Genomic DNA, 13,042 nt, shown 5'->3' with positions numbered 1-13,042 from the left:
AGCAAATTCCTCAGCTGTCAGTCTTGTATGCCCTAAACATGCCTCCCTCTAGGAATGATAACAGGAAAGTGAACCAGGATGAGATTCCTGGTAAGATCTACAAAGCACTAGTCCAAATACCTTGCAAACATTTCATGACATCTTGGAAGACATTTAGTCCACAGAGGCAAGAAAGCTGATGTCTTCTATGATCTTCTCTTTGTGTGTGTGTGTGTGTGTGTCCTTCCAGAGCTTTTATTGAGGCACGTACAAGACTTATTCTCCCTGTTTCTCTTCTTGGGGCGGTTGATACTGGGGCAGCTTGGCCTTCAACTTCCAGTTCTCCTCCAGAAGGGCCTCGTACTTCTCCTTCATCTTGGCCACCTCCAGGCAGAGGGCTTCCACCTCCGGGCTCTTGGGCGCCGCCACTCCCAGGTGGTGCTTCAGGAAGTCGAGGGCGTAGCTGGGCTTCTCGGGCTCTTCATAGAGCGCCACCAGCACTTTGGTTAGTGTGTCCATCACGCCAAACTTCTCCAGGTAGCGCTGGAACTGCTCCTGCTTGGAGTCAGCGGTCTTGTAGGCGGCCATGAGCGCCTTCGGCTCCTCTTGCTGCTTCTGCGGCTGCTGCTGCTGCTCCCAGGCCAGCCACACAGGAAATGGGTGACTTCTATGATCCTCTCATTGTGGGTCTCCATAAAAACAAGGGAAGCAAATCGGACCTTCAGAGGTATCTCACTGCTGTCTATGGCAGAAAGGATCTTTGCCCCCATCACCCTAAACAGATTTGGCACTGTCTCAGGAAGGAACCTCCAAGAGGCTGTGTGGCTTTCAGCTAGAACAGAACCACAAACATGATATTTGTCATGAGGCAAGTCAAGAAGTGCATTCAGCAAAATACACCTCTGTATCCTGTCTTCATTGACGTGACAAAGGCATTTGACACTGTGTAAACAGAGAACCCTTCTGGATTACCATGAGATGTTATGAATGCCCAAAGAAATTTGAGAAGTTGATTCAGCTCCTCCACAATGGAATGACAGGAAGGTTCTTTACAACAGTGATACACCCACTGCATTTAATAATAATTAATTAGTTAATTAATTAATTAATAATAATTCATTCGATTTGTATGCCGCCCCTTTCTGAGAACTCAGGGCGGCTCATAACAACAATAACAATATAATCCAAATCTAATAGTTAAAACTAAAATTAAAATCCCATTATCATTAAAAAACAATCAATACTACACAATCATACCATACTCAAATCTTACTAGTCAGAAGGGGGCACATTAATCTGCCCATACCTGGTGACATAAATGGGTCTTCAGTGTCTTGTGGAAGGCAAGGAGGGTGGGGGCAGTTCTAATCTCCAGGGGGAGTTGATTCCAGAGGGCCAGGGCTGCCACAGAGAAGGCTCTTCCCTAGGTCCCGCCAGACGACATTGTTTAGTCAAAGGGACCTGGAGAAGTCCAACTTTGTGGGACCTAATTGGCCACTGAGATTCATGCAGCAGAAGGCAGTCCCGTAGGTATTCTGGTCCGATGCCATGTAGGGCTTTATAAGTTGAATTGTGTCCAGAAACTAATTGGCAATTAGTGCAGGCCGCAGAGTGTTGACAAGACATGGGCGTATCTGGGAAGGGCCATGACTACTTGCATGGCCGCATTCTGCACGATCTGAAGTTTCCGAACACTCTTCAGAGGTAGCCCCATGTAGAGAAATTTACCATTTCCAGTGGGACAAAACAGGGTTGTATGCTAGCTCCAGTCCTATTAGACCTGCCCTGACTGAGCTAGACTCCATGCTTCCAAACTGAGAGTGCAGAGACAATTCCATATCCATAGAGGAACTGTACATCTTTTCTGAACCCAAAGGACTAATATATATGAGATAGGGAAAGTAATATAGAAAAATTAAACGTACAAACTGGTGGGGGGACTGTGTAATATTTGGTATGTGATATGTGGTCTGCGGCGAAGACTGAATGTCAAAATAAACCAAAATATTTGTGTACAAGAGTGGGCTACACCACAAGAGTGTGCGCACAAGAATGGTGCTATACCATAAGAGTGTGCTACACACCATTTCAACAGCCTTCAGGGCAAGAAGAAAATTATATACCTATAAAACTGACTATAGCAGAACACATTACATAGATATGAAAACTGACTACATCAGGAGAAATGTAAAAATAAGTTGAACACAGTTGTAATGGTGTATTTAGGAAGTATGTGTGATAAACTAGAAGAGATCAGACTGAACAAATGTAGATTAAATGCAAAATCCAGTGACAATTACAAAAGAAGTACATAGAGGTGGTTTGGTTATGGAAAGGAGAGAAATGAGGAGGAGCTTATTAATAAATGTCACCTCTTTATAAATGAGCTAGATGAGGGGATTGAAGGAGAGCTCATCAAATTTGTCGATTATGCCAAGCTGGAGGGGGGGGGATTACAAATACTTTGGAAGAAAGACTTAAGATTCAGAAGGATTTTGACAGAGTTGGGCACTGTGCTTTATCCAAGGCAGTTCAGTGGTGAAAAAAAGGAAGGTCCTGCACTTAGGCAAGAAAAAAACAAATGCACAGCTACAGGATAGGCACTACCTGTGAGAGAGAGCCAGGTGTCCTGGTGGAGCACAATCAGTGGTGTACTCACTGCCCAAAAAGCTAATGCAGTCCTAGGATAGTTGAACAGATCATGAAAAGTGGTAGTGGTACTGCTCTATAAAGCACCAGTGAGGCCACATTTGGAGTACCGCTAATCGTTCCAAGCACCATGAAACAAAAAAGATGCTGAGGCTCTAGAAAGAGTTCAGAGAAAAGTAACAAAGATGACAAGGGGATCTTGATTTGGAGGGTAAATCGATGAAAGGAACTAAATATGTTTAGCCTAATGAAGAGAACGCTTAGGTCAGGGTATCAAACTCAAGGCATAGGGGCCAGATCCAGCTCACAGGGTACTTAGGTCTGACCTGTATGCCCACCTTGGAAACAGTGAAGGACTGACCTGCAATGCTTCTGCCAGTGGAAATGGGCTCCCAAGCTCCATTTTTGGCTGCCATGGCTTCCTGCAACACTCTGCTACTGAAAACTGAGCTCGGGAGAGCCGCATGCAGCCCTCCTTAGCTCTGTTTTCACGGGCAGAGGGTTGCAGGAGGCTGTGGCAGCCAAAAACAGAGTTGAGGATCCTGTTTTTGCTGACAGAGTACTCGGGCTGCCACAGGTGTCCCCCTGACAGGAATGACATCGAATTGGCCATGCCTACCCTGGCTCCTCCATCCCGGTCTCCCCAAGGTCCAACACAAACCTGATGTGTCCCTCAATGAAATCATGTTTGACACCCCTGGCTTAGGCGAAACATGATAATAGTCTTCCAAAACTTGAAGGGCCTCATAAGGAAGAGGGCATTGATTAGTCTCCATAGCACCTGAGGGCAGAACAAGAAGCAAGGAGAAATGGAGAATTTCCTGACAGTCAGATCAATTAACCAATAGAACAGCTTGCCTCCTGGAGTTGTGGGTGTTCCATCAGTGGAGGATTATAAGAAAAGATTGGACAACCATTCGTTTGGGATTGTATAAGGACTCCACTCTTGGGCTAGGGAAACAAACTAAATAAATGAATGAATAAATAAATGATCTCCAAGCTCTCTTCCAGCCCTGTGATTCTATGATTTTATGGGAAAATAATATGTGCAGGAATGGCTGAGAAGAAGGGGGAAATCAAGGATGTTGTTTGTACTCACTGTTAATGGCTACTCACTGTTAGGTTTGCGTTGCAATTCTCTGCAATTATTGTAGTTATATATTATAGATAAAATGTGTTTAGGCTTGATATCTTTGTTTACTGATTATGACAAAGACAACCGGTAAGAAAGGCTATGTACTTGGTAATATTTGGATTGTTATTCTGACTTATTATGTGTATGACTGTAGACTGTTAATCTGAACATGTTATTTCTCAAAATAAACTTTAATTCAAGTTAGTATATCTGTGTGTGGCTGAATAGTTATTCACAACTAATCTCAATCTAAACATTTCTGTGTATGCACAACCTTGGTAAACAAGGATTACTCTGCTCATACATTAACAGAAGTCATGATTGGATGGTGTTGTTGAGATCCTCAGAACAAGAGAAGTTAGATGTTTAAAGAACAAAAAGCAATGTATGACATGGTGGATGGAAATGGTGGAAACGAGATAAGATAGAGAATAAGAACAGAACTAAGCAAGGATAGAAATGTATGGAAATGTGTAGTGTTCATTCTCAGTCCTTGGAGTGAGATTAACCACTTTTGGAAGACAGGACCTCATGATGATTCCTTTGATTCATCTCCAGTCCACTGTGAAAACAGCAAAAACTGCTCCTTAGATGTTTTGGTTTTCAAACAGTGTTTTCTGTTTTCACATGACATAAATGTTGGCATACAAGCATTATATGGCTCTTCAGTCTTGGTCAGATGGCTGTCATCTGCTGAGCTCTTATTGGCCAGCAGAGGTTGCTATGGGCTTGCTCCTCCCCTTCAGTCATTGGTCATTGCACACTATGACTTTTGATGTGTGAACTGCATGAGAAACCAGGGTCCCAGTTTCCACAGAGACATATTAACATACACTTTGCAAAAAATCATTCAAGCATTACATGGCTCCTTAGAGATGTTGGAAAATCTACTATCAATTCCACAATTACAGAACCAGTTCCAAATAAAATTATATAGGAATTTTAGTTCTGTAGATGTCTGTTGTGGGATCCTAGGCTAGCAATCAGGAGACCATGAGCTCTAGTCTAGTCCCACTTTGGCGGCAATGGCAGACCTCTTTTGAAAAACCTTGCCCAGAAAATCACAAGGACGTATCCAGGCAGTCACTAAGATTCAAAACTGATTCAAAGGCACAAAAATAACATGACACCTATTGCATTTATCCTAGTAATTTGCTAGTGCAGTACTTTCTAATTTTAATTTTTAATATCCATTTCTTTACATCAATATCCCAGGTGATTTTCTTTCTGTGCGGAAATGGGAAGCATTCTAGATTTTCCATGGAATTATAGAGAGACAGTAAACCTTCCATTTAATTGATCTCAGTTTAGTGCATTTCAACTAAACCAAGATTGAGACATGGACTGAAATCTAGACAGCAGGGTCCCCCCATCCCAAGTAATTTTCATCATGGGAGAACAGCAGTTTCAGGCTATCATTGTGGGACTGCCCTTATTTTGTATGCTGGGCTTGACTACTCTTGCTTGGGTGACTAGAGAAGATAATTAATATTGTGTCACTAAAAAAAGAGAAGTCACTGATCAACTCTGGTCTGAGGAATGGATGTGATTATCTAGCAGACTGATTCCATCCAAATCACATGGAAAATCATTGTACTGAAGTGATTTTCTTAGAATAAGTGCATTTTAAAGTTAAAATACTAGGAATAGAATAGGAAAATGAGTCAAGATTATCTAGGATTTCTTAGCCTTTGTTCAGTTTCTTTTTATAGAACATCCAGATGACTTCATTTCAGACAGCTGTATTACTTTCTTGTTTGTTTAAATCTGATTTGGTAATGATTTTGCAATAAAACACAATGCATTGCCAGCTGCCTGACTGGATAGGCAAAACATTAACAGAGTTTTAAAAGTTGTTTCATCATTAAACTTTCTTTAAAACTTTTTTTGGTTTCGCTTTCTGCTTAGCATTGGTGGAATTAATGAAAAATAGCCTGTTAACATCAGTTCTTGTTCCCCCAAAGATAGGGGATCATTTGCTGTTTCCTTTTTATCTGTTTTAGGTTTTGTTTTGTTGGTGTTTTCTTTTTGGTTTTTGTTTTGTTTTGTTTGATCCTATAAAAAGCACAACAGCTGAAAAGAAAGAACATGATGAAATTCAGTATTTGATTTAAACCTTGCCCTTTTCCGAAGAACAGGAATTAATTTTTCAGCTGCACTAAATGAGAAAAAAATAAAATGGCTTAGAGGAAGCTGCTTATTAAAACTAACGTATTGTTTACATGTGATTAAGTATTGGGAACAGATAATACAGTCATTCCCTGTGCAAAAATCACCAATGAAAAATCTACTTCCAGCTCACTGATTAAAAAGAGATCAACTTTGTCATGAAAGGAGTAAATTCTTCAGAGCAGAGAATGAAAATTTCTTTTTTCCCCCTTCCAGGATATGCATGAATTTAAGAAAGAGACAGCAATGAGAAGAATACCAGTTCCATTTTGGTCTTATCTACATAAACATATGTTGGTTTTATTTATTTATTTATTTATTTATTATTTATTTTGTCAAATACATATTTGTAATTTACATAGATATATTGTTTATAAGATGGGTACTGATAAGAGGGAACAATTGGAGAGGGACGGTAGACGCGCTTATGCACGCCCCTTACTGACCTCTTAGGAATTGGGTGAGGTCAACAGTGGACAGTCTAAGAAATGTAATATATGAGAGGCAAGATAGTTCAAGCCGTGATTTGTCATAATTGTGATGATTGTGACGTACATGATTATGGGGTACAGCTCATAAAAACCCGAAATCCACCATCTCAGAAAATTAGAATATTACTTGCGATCAATAAAACAAGGATTGTACATAGAACAATATTGGACCTCTGAAATGTATAAGCATGCATATGTATTCAGTACTTGGTTTGGGCCCCTTTTGCAACAATTATTGTCTCAATCTGGCATGGCATGGAAGCTGCCAGCCTGTGGCACTGCTGAGGTGTTATGGAAGACCAGGATGCTTTAATAGCGACCTTCAGGTCTTCTACATTGTTCGGTCTCATATCTCTCATCTTTCTCTTGGCAATGCCCCATAGATTATCTATGGGGTTCAGGTCAGGTGAGTTTGGCCAATCAAGCACAGTAATCCCATGGTCATTGAACCAGGTTTTGGTGCTTTTGGCAGTGTGGGCAGGTGCCAAGTCCTATTGGAAAATGAAGTCAGCATCCCCATAAAGCTCGTCTGTGGAAAGAAGCATGAAGTGCTCCAAAATCTCCTGGTAGATGGCTGCATTGATCCTGGACTTAATGAAGCACAGTGGACCAGCACCAGCAGATGACATGGCTCCCCAAATTAACACAGACTATGGAAACTTTTGCATCTCATTTGGAAACCAAGGACCCAGAGTATGGAGGAAGAATGGAGAGGCACACACGGCAAGATGCTTGAAGTCCAGTGTAAAGCTTCCACAGTCTGTGTTGATTTGGAGAGCCATGTCATCTGCTGGTGTTGGCCCACTGCGCTTCATTAAGTCCACAAAATTGCCCACAAAATCTCTTTTTAAAAATAATTTTATTAAATTTATATACATTTAAAATACCACACAAAAACAAGAAACAAAAATTGTAAACAAAATGACATATACAACATATCAACCAAAAAAGGAGGTATAGACAATACAAAAAAAGAAGAAAGAAAACACAAACAACCAAAAATAATTCAACTTTTCCCTCTTAGTTAATCTTACCGTGCTAGATATCAACAGTCTATGTTCAGTTTTTATATAGTACATATCCTAAAGATAGTGCTCCTATTATCCCATTTCTATACTTTATTTATATAATCTTATGCTTATTGTTATCCTCAATCTTATATCATATATTTATTCACTTACTTTCTTAATGGTACAATACTATATCTATTCCTCTATCTATTTAATAGTTTTAAAAATGTTTACACTCACTATGTGCGGCTTCTATTATTTCCTCTTTGCCAACCATTCGTAAAATACATTCCACACTTCATAGAATCTAGAGTCCTCTTTCTCGTTTAATTCGAGTCATCTTCTCAAAAAAAAATTGATTACAATACTGTCAGTTAGTATCTCTTTCTGAATCCAGTGTTGTGCGAGACAGATTCTTGCTGCCATTAAAATATGTTGTGCAATATAATAATGTTCTTTCCTCATTCTTTGTTCAATACTGTAATTCCTAGTAAGAAAATTTCAGGTTTCATGTCTAATTTTTGTTTTGTAATTTCCTTAAATCAGATCCAAATTTTACACCAATTTTTTTTTTCTATAGGGGAAAGTCCACCACATTAAAGTACAATCCATTATTGTAACCACATTTCCAACAATTCGGGGGTAAATTTGGATATATTTTCACCAGTCTTGCTGGGGCTAAATGCCACCTATAAAACATCTTATATATGTTTTCCTTATAAGTAGTTAATTTTGTCAATTTATAATTTCCCCCATATTATAACCCGCTGTGCAAATTGATATTATGTCCAATATTCCTAGCCTAACTAATGTTCCCTTTTACTATCTCAACTTCCATTTTATAATTTAATAAGAATTTATATAGTTTGCTTCTTATCTTTATCCAATCTTGACTTAATTTGCAAATATGGCCACCAATCTATTTTAATTCCCTGTTCTAATTGTTGGATTGATTTTCAACTTCCTCCTTCATCCAAAATCTCTGAATATTTGACCATTTCGCTTAAATCTGTGGTGTTGGGACGTGTTATGGCTTCCATCCCAGAGAACCAATTTGGTAGCTTTATTATAATGTTGCTTTTTAATTTTGTTCCAAACCTCAAATAGTGAATCCCATATCTTGTGTCTCCTAAAATATGAGTGTATTTTATGTTTTTCATCCCAGAGGAATCCATGGCATCCTAATTTTAAATCATATCCTTCTAATGCCAGAAATCTTTTATTTTTAAGCTGTATCCATTCTTTGAGTCACACCATAATTGAAACCTAATAGTAAAATCACACCACGAGGCTAGTTGTTCAACTTCCCATCTGTATATGGTTTCACCGCTGTCTCAAATAAGACCAATCACTGTTGTATTGTCTGCAAACTTCAGTAGTTTAGCAGATGGATCATTTGAGATGCAGTCATTAGTGTATGAAGAGAAGTGGTGAGAGTATACAGCCTTGGGGGCCCCATGTGCTAATTGTACAGGTATCTGATGTGATTTTGCCTAGCTTCACCTGCTGCTTCCTGTCTGTTACTTACAAGTGTGTTCAGATACTGCTACCTGATTTAGTTAAAAGAATGTCCTGCATGATGGTATTGAATGCTGAACTAAAGTCTACAAAAAGGACTCTAGCATGGATCTTTGGAGATTCAAGATGTTGTAGGAGCCATATTAACAGGATCATCTGTCGATCTATTTGCTTGTTATGCAAATTGCAGGAGGTCTAACAGTGGATCTACGATAGTTTTCAAGTGGGACATCACTAGCCTTTCAAAGGTTTTCATAACTACAGATGTTAGAGCAACTGGTTTGTAGTCATTCAGTTCCTTGATGGAGGGCTTCTTCGGCACTGGGATGATAGTAGAGTGTTTGAAGCAGAAGGAACATAGCACAACTCTAGTGATTTGTTGAAGATTTGGGTGAAAATGGGGGCCAATTGGTTAGCACAGACTTTTAAGCAAGAAGGAGTTATCTTGTCTGTGCCTGGTGCTTTTCCAGACTTTTGTCTGTGAAATAGATCTTGCATTTCTTTTTCTGTGATCACCAGGGATTGTAAACCCAATGGGATGTGTTCAGTTGTAAAAGATTTGGCTGTAGTTGGTATGTCTGGGGTGGAGATAGGTGGCTGTATTCTTTCTTTTCAAACCTGCAGTAGAACACATTCAGGTCATCTGCCAGTTGCTGATTTCCTTCAGCTTGGGAAAGTGACCAGTATCACTTTTTGCTGTAACTGATGATGTTTTTGAGAGATTCCCACGTTTGCTGGTTCATTTGTTCAGAATTGTTTCTTAGCTCTTCAGAGTAGTTTCTTTTTGTTGCTACCGGTACTGCGTACCTGACCATACCTGTAAGAGCCCATCACTGGATATATGTTTATCCCAGGCATGTTTAAATTCAAATTTAAATTAAATTCCATGAGGTCCTTTTCTGCCGTCAGTCTTCTATGTTTCTACTCTGTGTCTGAGCGAGGCATCGGCGAAGCAAGTAACTTATATAGGCTGGAGGTGGGGTGGGTGGGCTGGAAGCACCGAGCTGAGTGGCGGGAAAGCAGGCTTTTTTTTTAAAAAAAAAAGAAAACGTGGTGAGTGGGAAAAGTGGCAAGCGGGTGATGGGCTCAGGGGTGTAGGGACCAGACCAGTTCAGGGATGTGGCCAGCCAGCCATTGCTACCTTTAAAGCGAACCACTTGTGCCCCTACCGGTATGTCTGAACTGGTCCGAATTGGGAGCATTTCACCCCTGGTTCGTGGGCAGAAGGCAGTTCCTCCTCATCACTAACCAGCTGGAGCTGCGTGTTTCCCCACACGAACCCTCAGGGCTGTCCTGCTCCAGCTGTTGTTTCATTCTCGGCAGGTTGCTCAGAGCCATTGACCAACTCACCTCTGGAGGTGCCTGGGGCTGGTTCCTCCTCCAATCTGACCTCTGCAGATGAATCAGAGGAAGCCTCTGGGGAAGGAATCAAAGTACCACTTTGCGGTTTCTGGAGCTTTGGGTGTTTGGTGTGCGTGCGCGTGTGTCCCAGCAAGATTTTGCTTCTGTGCCTGCAAAGGAAGCAAAATCCTGCCTGGGGGCGCATGCATGCGAGAGATTTCGGCGATTCCCCCCCCCCACTTCCGCACATGCACAGAGAAAGCAAAAAAATCACCAAAATCTCGCACGTGCTTGCACGTCCTCTCACAAGGTTCTGCTTCCTGAGCATGTGCAGAAACAAAATCTTGCTGGGATGCACACGGGCACACGCCAAACACCCAAAGCTAAGAGCTCAGGTCCTGTTTTTACTACCAGTGCAAAGGTGTCAGCAGGAATCTGCTACTGTTTATTTTATTTTATTTTATTTTATTAATTTAATTTAATTTATTAGATTTGTATGCCGCCCCTCTCCGGAGACTCGGAGCGGTTCACAACAATAACAACAATGTAAACAAATCTAATACATTTTTTTAAAAAAACATCTAAAAACCCATTATTAAAACCATACAACACATACCATACATAAATAATATAAACCCAGGGGCTCAATTTCCCCATGCCTGATGACATAGGTGGGTCTTCAGTAACTTACAAAAGGCAAGGAGGGTGGGGGCGGTTCTGATCTCCAGGGGGAGTTGATTCCAGCACTCCGGGGCCACCACAGGGAAGGCCATTCCCCTTGGGTCCACCAGACAGCATTGTTTAGTCGACGGGACCCGGAGAAGGCCAACTCTGTGGGACCTAATCGGTTGCTGGGATTCATGCGGCAGAAGACGATTCCGATTTATGTCCGAAATGCAGTGTGGGTTCCAGACAGATGAATTATATTCTAGGATTGATCTGGCAAATGTTTTGTATGCTTTGATTAGTAGTGTGTGATTATCAGAAAAGAAGTTATGTAACATTAGGTTAACAACTCCTGAAGCCTTTGCGTGCGCAGAAGCAAAATCTCATGAGGGGATGCTCTTGTGCATGTCCCCTTGTGAGATTTTGGTGCATTTTTGCTTCCTGCGCATGTGTGGGAGCAAAAATCACACTGGGGACATATGAACACATATGTGAATAGTACACACACATACAAGAGAATCCTCATGCTACGCACGCAGCACACCGGTAGCAGCAGGTAAGAGGAATCCACCCCTGGCTCCGACCCTATTTTATCATGCATGCACAGTATAGATTTTTCCTCTCTTTCTATGTGGACCATGCAGAAGAGAGGCCTCTTTCTCTCTGCCCCACTTGCATCCTTATTGAACTCCTACAAACAGTTTCCCTTCGGGCAGACACAGACACACTAGGAGTCTATTGTTCTCCTACAGACATTTACGCATGGCTCCGTCAATGATGCTGGGGTAGGGCTCTTTCTTCTTGGATGCACATCCCATCATCATTATCAAGAGAAGTGACCAGCTGTGGGTCTTTATCCAAGAATGAGTTGATTGTGCCTGGAGAATCTTCACAGAGGAAGGCAGAGAGCCAGGGCAATTAGAAATCCCAAACCCTCTAGAGCAGTGTTTCCCAACCTTGGCAACTTGGAGATATTTGGACTTCAACTCCCAGAATTCCCCAGCCAGCGAACGTCCAGATATCTCCAAGTTGCCAAGGTTGGGAAACACTGTTCTAGTTCTTTATCTGTAAAATGGAACATAATTGGGTCTGTGTTCTGATTCCCCCCCCCCCCCCGCATCAGCTATGAAGATCAGTTCTGCAGCAAGAAAAGCTTATTTGTGCAATGAAGATAAATTGCATAATTTAAGCATAACTCTGGTCCTGCTGCACACAGAAGACCACAACCTGATGCTAAAGGTCCACTTGTTTGCTCTCAAAGATACTATATAATCCATGCACTTTCTTTTGGGATGATTATACTGTACTCACTTTCGCTGCATTGACGTTGCCTCTGTCAATGCCAAAGATATTTTAATGTGACCTCTGAAAAAAAGAGCTATAGAGTTCCTGCTAGGGTTGATCCAGCTTATCAGAAACTGAGCATTTGCTGACTTTGGGGGAATTCACATCTTTGGGCAAAGTTTCTCTCCATCCTGCAAAACACCAAGAACAAAAGGCAGCCACCACATTTTTCAAGCAGCCTGAGCAGATAGAAAAACGGCCTTGTGTATTCAAATCCTCACATTGTCTTTCTCTATCCCAGCCAAGCTCTGAAAACCAATTTGGCAGGAGCTGAAAGCAATTCCTTTAAACTGGGGAAAAAAGCTGGCTAAGGTGGCCTAAGATTGACCGGTGCTCAAGAGACATCAGCTTCTCAATAATTAGCCAATAAATGCCAATATCCATAAAGACTGGCAGCTTGACTGACAGATACAGAAAGAATTAGGTAGTACTAAGATCAACAGAGCAGGTTTCAAGCCCACCTTGGCCATTGAAACATTAGTGGGATTTTGAAACATTCACTCTTTGTGAGCCCTACTTTTGTAGGATTGTTTATTGGGATGAGAAATTGAAGGCATCCAATGCATGAAGGCATACATTGAATGCCCTTTGAACTTCTGAAGTCAAGCATTTATTTGCTACCAAGATCCTACAGGCAAAGCTGATGTCAGGGTTCCAAATAGCATGGAAAATTAAATCAGAGTCCGAGGCGAAGTATTCCTCAAAGTTCCAATTTATTAACAGAGCCATGTTGGCACCTC

The 13,042-nt window shown here is 41.2% G+C and overlaps 1 pseudogene; it reads right to left on the bottom strand.

Moving 5' to 3' along the window:
- Positions 1-255: 255 nt before the first annotated feature.
- On the bottom strand, positions 256-567 carry LOC139158794 (c-Myc-binding protein pseudogene; annotated as a pseudogene).
- Between the last annotated feature and the right edge of the window lie 12,475 nt (positions 568-13,042).

This window comes from Erythrolamprus reginae, chromosome 2, assembly GCF_031021105.1.
Source record: "Erythrolamprus reginae isolate rEryReg1 chromosome 2, rEryReg1.hap1, whole genome shotgun sequence".
In the NCBI taxonomy this organism is placed as follows: Eukaryota; Metazoa; Chordata; class Lepidosauria; order Squamata; family Dipsadidae; genus Erythrolamprus; species Erythrolamprus reginae.
This window is presented reverse-complemented; position numbering and strand designations above follow the sequence as displayed.